This window comes from Poecilia latipinna, unplaced genomic scaffold (genome assembly GCF_001443285.1).
Source record: "Poecilia latipinna isolate Pla-1442-1.1 unplaced genomic scaffold, P_latipinna-1.0 Scaffold140, whole genome shotgun sequence".
Classification (NCBI taxonomy): domain Eukaryota; kingdom Metazoa; phylum Chordata; class Actinopteri; order Cyprinodontiformes; family Poeciliidae; genus Poecilia; species Poecilia latipinna.
The window spans coordinates 409,553-418,241 of record NW_015112756.1 but is presented as its reverse complement, the minus strand read 5'-3'; positions in this window follow the sequence as shown (position 1 = coordinate 418,241).

Sequence of the window (8,689 nt, the reverse complement as noted above, 5' to 3'; positions counted from 1 at the left end):
GCCTTTTGAAATTGCTGCTTACTGCAGGGTTTCCAATGTGGCACAGCAGGTATGGCTCTGCTTGCCGCTGCTGTAATCCATCCCTGAGTGCTGAGAAGCTGATTTATAAGTGGGAGGGGCCCATGAGCTGCGATCAGCCCATTCTCATCAAAGCGATGGCTGGCTGACAACATCCAGCTGTCCCTGATGTGCCACAGAGGGCCGATGTGGCTTGTGTCAACGCTGCTGGTTTTCTGCGGTGTTCAGTGAGATGTAAACATATAAACACACACACACACATACATGTCTCTCCAAGACAGTCACTCATAGTGGCATTTTTTTCAGAAGCATATTACCACTAACTTTCGACGAGAAAACACTTTTCTGCTATTTTTCTATAAGTAGGATTTTTTTTTTATGATATCTGACAACAATTTGTGCTAAACTCGCTTAAATAAGTTTATTTTCAGAGTAAGAAGCTATGATAAAGTAGATGTACAACAACATTTCAAAGCAATAAACTAAGTGTTTAACTTTATGTCAGAAATCATTGCCTACTATTTTTGTTAAGCCTCGACTCCAGCTTCTCCTTCTGCCTTATGATAAAATGAGGTTATTTTTTAAGCTGATAAACTGTCACTATGGGATCCCGAAATTAAGTTTGGCTCGCAGAACAGCTGCGACGATATTCGCAGCTCATATAAACGAGAAAAATCAGCCTAATAAAACGTGTTTAGGTTAGAAAAAAGTGAAGGTACAGGAGTAAAAGTCACCTTTTTTATATTTCAAAAGGGTTTTTTATAAAAAAAGGAAAGTAGTTTTAGCTAGGTAGATTTCCTGAAACAACTTGAGATGGGGTTTTTTTGCCAAAGTTTATTGTATTTTTGTTTACATACAATTAATCATGTATGTATTCGTGGAAACAGCTACAGCGATACAAGAAAAGAATTATTGTATTGCTGAAAAAAAGTATCTTTTCATCTGTATCAGAGGTCAGTGCATTGTTTGCATGCACACCCTATCCAGAGGCCGCAGTCTTCTATGCAGGTTTTGATTCCTGAACCCAAATTATTTGCTGCATGTCTTCCCTTCTCTCTTTGCCCTTCTGCCTATCCAGCTACTGTTGAATGAAAGCCATCATTCCCATAAAAGCCTTTTAAAAACAGTATGGAGCAGTAAATCTAGTAATTATTTTTCAAAAGGTTACTAAAATTGATATTCATGAGTAAATATAACTACCAACCTCTCTCTAGGAATATATTTATGACCCAGCACTGCAGGATGCACTTCCCTCAGTTCAGGTCAGTGTTCATGGTTCCACATTAAGAATAACACTGGCAAAAATGGCATCCAAAGGAGAGCGCCAAGCCAAAAGCACTTTTGACCGGACTGTGGCGGCTGGAGCTGCTTTGCTACAATAGAACATCAACGAGTTACAGGAGTTGATAAATTCATAAACTGTGCCCTTTAAAATCCTGAGAGACATTGTTCAGCCAGCAGTTTGTGACCTTAAGTTTGAGTGAATACTTGGGTTACGCAGCAGGACAATGACTGAAATAAACCCCGAATGAAGATTATGGAGTGGCATAATCAATGTCTCAACTTCAGTGTGAATGAATTAAATTAAATATGAAAACAAAGAGAAGGCCGGTGTTAATCCACAGTGATGTAAAAGCCTCCTTGCGAGGTACCATAAACATGAGGGAAAAGGTTGTTGTTGCTGCCAAATATGGCAAAACCAATTTTTGGGTTTATAGGGTGATCACTTTTTCAATTAAGACCAGATTGGTTTAAAAGGCCCTTTTTTTCTTCACTTCCTAAACAAATAAATTGCCATTTGGAAAGAGCTTTTCTCTTTTTTTTTGTCTCTGTTTATGTCTTTATCACTTCACTTTGCAGCGCCTCACTTTAGTTAACATGAGAAACTTGCCGTCAGTGTTAGACAAACAGATAACAGCAGTAAATCAAGCTTCATCTTTGCAGCATGAAAAAAAAAATAAAAGCAGAAAATTAATTAGAGTTTTGCAATCTGACTTACAGGTAAGAGATTGTGAGAAAACTAAGCCACACAAAGAAAGCGAGCATTTATAACGTCAAACATATGCATGGTTATATTCTGGTGCCTGCAATTTCATTCTTAGACAGAGCGTGAAATAAAAGTGGTTTTCTGCTCTGCCAGACCGACAGGGCAGACGTTTATTGATTTTTTACCCATTTAATGCATTCGATATATAATATTTCTACTCCACTCAGCTGAGCAACCTGTCAGTCTAACATAAGCTCCCGTTTCATTTGTAATGTAGATGCCACAGTTTGGCGTTAGTTGCCTGCGCTTCCATTGAACGAGAACGTCAGGCAGCCTTTTCAAATTGCTTCTCCGTGGCGCCACTGTTACATGCATGTTTCAGACTGTAAAGGCTGCATGTGCTGATGCTTTGACACCCCCGTTTGCAGCAGGAGAATATCGGCTCGCTGAAATAAACACGTGTAAATAGATGTGGCGTCAATAAAATCAAAAGCTGGTTGGTGCAATCCGAGAGGTGCTGAAAGCAATCAGGCTGCAGCCAGGGTGGGGGAATGGATGTAATAGAAATACGCTTTCATTCGGAAACGACTAATGTGGGACAAGTAATAAGCAAAGAGCAGCTCTTAAACATCTCTATCATTTATCTGCTGTTATCATCAAGAGACGGTTAATGTTTTATCACCTCAGAAGAATTCTTGTATCAAAGCAATCACTGCGTTGCCTTCTTTTCAAACAGAGGTGTCACATTTCGCATATCAGATTTTAATGTGCATAAAGAGAATAAATGAGACCTCAACATGAATCTGGCTCTAAGTGCTTCTCTCATAATCCCGCTAGGATGCTAATAAAACATCCAAACCCATTACAGAGATTATGAGCAAAATAATTGCAGCTGGTAAGTCATTTTTAATTTAAAATTTTGAAAATTGCTTGTTCTTTATGGTGCCTTGGACTTTTAGGAGGGGGTGAGGGGAGAGTTGTCAGATTCCTAATTCTTTTACGGGAGCGCATACATGTTTGACTTGCTTAACCACAGCAGTGATGATTCGCACTAAAGATCTACAGAGAGCGCCTTTTTTTCATTTCTGTTTGGTAAGAGAGGAGTAAAAATATTGTGGGAGGGAAAAGGCCATTTATTGCCTCTGGGCTCCTTTGTGATTCCTAGAAATGGAGCTAGACGGATCTACACAAACACAGATAAGAGTCTGCTGTCTTCTGTATATAACATTCTCATCAGTTGGCTTATCCTTTTGCGGAAGTAATCATATAAAGTGCCTTGCACAAGGATTCAAATCCCTTGACCCTTTACACATTTTGTCCAATTGTAACCTCAAATTCTAAGGTATTTTGAGATGTATCCCATGATTCCTGGTTTACAAATGTTCTTTTGAAAGTGATATTTGAAAAACGTCGAATGCATGTGCATTCATCCCCTTTTGATAGCCGAAAATAAAATCCAGTGCACATTTGTCTTATGAAGTCACCTAATTAGTTAAGAGCCCTCCTGTGTCTTGGCATTGTCACAGAAACAAACATCCACAGGTTTTTTTTTATTTGTTGCTGTTGTTTCCACTATACAACTGCATGAATTTATTCATATCTGGAGTAATACTACCTAAAGAGAGAACTTTCTGGCCTACATACAAAATTCTGCATATTGTGGTTACTGACAATCCATATTCATAATGCCTACACCAGGATAAACCAGGGTAGTGACCGCATCATCAAGAAAAACTATAGGCTGTAAAATACTTAAGATTGCGCTAGAGGAGCACTTTCCCAGGAAACGACAACTCTAAACCACAAGTAGCTCATACGACCTAACCACAAAGCGTATTCATCAGTTAGGAAGCCCAGGATTACATCTAGATAAGTTTCTGTGATAATACATTAAAATCTATGCTCAGGTATTTAGCCAAAGTTTTAAGCTTTGTATTATTTTTATTTTTTTTTACCCTATGAGCATCACAGCACATAGGATGCTGTGATGCTCACCTAACACTTTAAAATGTTATTGTGATGAACGTGTGGTGTGAATCTGTATTCATATTTGTATTCAAGGATATACAAAACCTTTTCATCACACAGCGTCTGCATTAGCATTAGCATTAGCGTTGGCATTAACGACACCCTGCACCGCTCCGCACCGGGCGCGCCGTTTCTGCTCCATTCAGACCCCGAGTCGGCGGCAGAGTGGCTCACAGGGGCTCTTTGCAGACGTTTGAGCTAAAGCTGCGATTCTATTAAAAATGTATGGTCTGTATGAATGCATGACCTATATTTTGCATGCAAATAAATAAATAAACAGGGGTTTAAAGGAGATGATGCAAATCTTCAGAGGAGGGCCAAAGGATGAGCTAATGACATTATAACAACAAAGAGTTTGGGCTTCACACTGAGCACAATGGGGAGATCAATCCCGTCTTGCTCATTCTCTAACCTCCTCTCATCTGCTTCCCTCATAATAAGCCTACCCCACAGTGTGTGCTGTGACTCACCTTTTTCTTTGCACTTCAGGGCAGCACAGAGCATACCCTAACCTTCACATTGAGAGGGTTGCAGCCTTCCTCCTTTCAATCTTTCCTCACAGCTAATATCCGTCTATCTTTCTTTTCTGCCTCTCATCTTTTGCTCCTCAATCCCATCTCGTCTGCCTCTGCCCTGTTGCATCAGTAGTTTTTCTTTCTCGGTCCTGCCACTCACACGGTGTCAGGGACCGTGGCAGTGAGAATAAAGACCATTGGTTTCTCCGGCTCGGTGATGAACTGTTGCTGTCTGACTGACGCAGGGTCCAAAAAAAAAAAAAAAAAAAAGAAATCACTGCAAGAGAAAAATGGAGGAACCCTTCAGCTATCAGCCGCATCTTTTCTTGCTGAGCTGCAGTAGTCTGACAAGAAGAAACCCACGAAGCAGAAGACTAAAGAGGTTTCGAGCCGAGGCATTAACATCAATTTGTCATTTAGATCCTGTACATGAAAAGGTCACCTTGTTATCTCTCAAATGGACTGCGGGTGACATTAGTTTTCAGCCTAAAATCTGTCCACACACCACTGACCTAAACTCTGTGACAACAGAATAACCTTTTACCTCGTGCTCTCTGCAAAGGCCGTCTCAGAAATAACTCATAGCACGCAGGATTTCTTACCCTCACTGTGTTTTTGCTTATGAGTGCGTGTGGCTTGATGTTCAGGCAAGGCTGTTGGCTGTTTATGTGAAGCAGAAGAGTGTATCCATGCTGAAATGACTAATTGGGAAATACAGTGTACAACCTGATTTGATGCACCAAGCAGCTTATTCTCTTCACATGAATAACTGCAGGTTTCTGCCCTAAAAACAGTGCTTGCATCTAGCTATGCTGAATTCAAAGATGATTTCTAATTATGAGAATCTCTACACTGTTTATATTTCTTTCCTTCTTGGTTGCACACCAACCATCACCCCCTCCCCGCCACCGACACACACATCCCTGCAACTCTTCTGTGGCCACAGCCACACTATTGGCATCAAAAGGCCATTAAGAAGATTTCGTCTAAATGAACTTGACAGCAAAGCCAAGGCGTGGTTATATGGGTGGACATGCAAATCAATATTTCAAATCGTCAGACGCTGGTTGGTGGAGCATGGGGACAGGGTGAAGAGACGCAGCCAATACTGTGCATGAATTAGACCAAAAGTGAAAGCAGAGATGTCCTGTTAGTGGCTGCAGCTTCATTACATTTACTGTGCTCTGTAAAAGTTTGAATGCCCTTGAATTGTTGCACTTTATTAAGTTACAGCCACAAACATTAAAATGTTATTGTGATGAACGTGTGGTGTGTATTTGTATTCATCTTGAATTAGAACCTTTTGCCAAAACAAACGGCTTCAAGTCTTTTAGGCTCTCTAGAGACTTGGGGTTTTGATTAAACTCAAATTGGATAGAAAACATCTGTGGTATTTATTTATTTATTATTTTTTTATTTTATTAAATTTTTTTAGTTTAGTCATAGATTCTCTATTGGAATTTAGGTCTGGACTTTGACTGGGCCATTCTAATATAAAAAAACACTTTTCTCTAAACCCTCCCATTGTAGCTGTTCACCTGTTGGAAGGCTTTAGTCTTTTTTCGTCTCTTATAGGTTTTCCTTCAGGTTGGATCTCTGTTCAGCTTTGTCCTTATCTCTTCTAAAGGAAAAGCTCACTACAGCATGATTCCACACCTCGTGGTGTCTCTTTTTTTTTTTTTATGCCATTTCCCTAAATGGCTTGGCTTGTGAAAGACGTTGGAATTCTTTATTACTTTCTATTTGCCAAGGTGCTATTAAAGTCAGACCTGGGGAAACCACAATTGCAACAACACTATGTCCCTGATTCTCCCACCTGAGCTGTGGATATCTGCAGGTCTGATGCTGTTTGTTCCCTCAAGTTCTGAAACGACCTCTGAGGCCTTCACAGAATATCCGTATTTATGCAGAAATTAATTTTTACAGAGCTTGGAGAGTGATTTCTGCAGGCAATTGGTTGCACATGGTATTTAGGGGCGTCAGGTATTTATTTATAAAATACCTTTGAATATATTCTCTTCCATTTTACAGTTCTGCATCACTTTGTGTTAGTTTATCTTGTATATCATAATACTTAACACATAACACGTAACACACATTGTTACGTGTTACCAGAAAAACTGTAAAGGAGAATAAAGATGCTGTAAAGTTGTAGTGAAACTACGCATCACAAAGCAGCTCATCTTTGATTCTCAACACAAAATCCAAGTTAAATGTCCACGTTTTGCTCCAGTCAGGATTAAATTTGACTCGCAGATATGTTTGGTTAAAATCACTGAAATGTCGTCTGTTGTGCTCTCATGTTCCTATAGATGCCGTAACTGTGACCAGTGTCGACCAGCCATCAGTGCAAACAAGCAGACAGAAGGCACATAGACGCACATTAGCAATCCCTGAATCGTAGGGTTCCGTTTTACAGGAGCGGCTTAGCAATGTCTCACAGGACTCACTGTGTTGATGCAGGCTGGCATACGTTTGAACGGCAAACATGCCACTCAGCGGTAAATTATGTTCCACGCAAGGTCACCTTGTGTAAAGGTTGGGAAGGAAGAGGAAATGAGCTGAGGGTGTAATTCATCTCTTCATGTCAGAGATATACATCACGCTGAGGATATTGAAACACTCGCAGTTTAGGAAGGGAATAACGGAGGCAGACTCAACCCAGATGTCTATATTTATCACTCTGTTAAACTATACATCTAAAAGGTGTCGATCGTGGGTTCATAGCCATAAATTGCTGCTTTAAACTTTTTACTGCATTGCAGCGGGTAGTTTTCACTACCTTGTGCAGAGATCTTACCAGGGGTATAAGCCAGTGTAAATATTTCTTTTTAAACCAATTTATGCAGACGCAGTGCTGTATGTCATCCCGGGCGTGGAGCTGGTATCCTCTCATTGGCGCTGCTAATTCTCTGTCCTTGTGTGACTTTCAATTTCAATCCATGCTCCCTCAAGGATACATGTCTTAGCATAATATAGTCGGCTTAGAAGTCATTGAGATGTGGTCCCTCTGCTCAAACAGGCACACTCTGCCAGGCAAGGAATCCCCCGCCTCCCTAAGTTCAGCTTGTTGCCAGCTTAGTGCCAACTCCGTGTGTCTCCAGCTTTGGCACCCGTGACCGCTCATCCTTTGATTTTCATCTCCCATGCCCTTTAAATGTGCAGGATACACTTATATAGCAAACACTGAGACCACCCTGTTTGATGATATAAATGTTATTTTCTCACTATATGTTTTTTTTTTTCTTTTTTTTTTAACTTTTGTGCCAAATTTGGGGAGGAAAACAAGGTCAAAATCCCCCCTTCCTCTGTCCAGTCCCATCTGGCTCCAACTCCAGTGACAAAAGTCGCTAGGAGAGCGGGAGGGTTTCATGCTTGATGCACAATTTGTCCTGTTTACTCTTCAGTCCTTTTGCATCACAGTAGATCTGAGTGATACCACCGCTGAACCACGGTCAGTCACATTATGTTACGGTTTTGTTTTTCCTACAGCTCAGAGATTATCTCCCAAGTCCTGAAGTCCTGAAAATCATGCACTAATGATCACAGGAAACATGGGCACTGTAACCATGTCAGCTAGTGCATATGTTATTTAGGTAACGCGAGAGGGCCTTTCACAGATGATATTTGCTTTTCCAACTTCAGTCCTCCTGATTCCAGAGTGTTGGAACTGATGTAAAATAGCATCCCACTGCTGTTTTTACCTACAAAGACATCCAGTCTTTATTTTGAGTGCATTTATTCAGTGTCTGAAAACATTAAGAAAAATCAGTTTTAGACTAAACCACAGATGGGACAATTATTGGCACTCTTGCTATTAATGACATGTAAAATCGTCTTCTTTGTAGTATTCAGCATTTAGTCTTTTTCTTATAACATTTCTCAAGGTTAAAGTACTCAGAAAGAGGGATTTCTGACTTTTCCTCTTTGCATCTGCCTTTAGATCACACAGAGTCCAGAGTTTTCTCATATGCTCTTTACTCTCTGGTCTCCTCACAAGCTTTGTATGAGTCTTGGTATTGAAACTGACGAAGAAGATGAAGAAGAAGAAGAAGAAGATGAAGATGAAGATGAAGATGAAGAAGAAGAAGAAGGAGGAGGAGGAGGAGGAGGAGGAGGAGGCGTAGGGGCTGACGGCGTC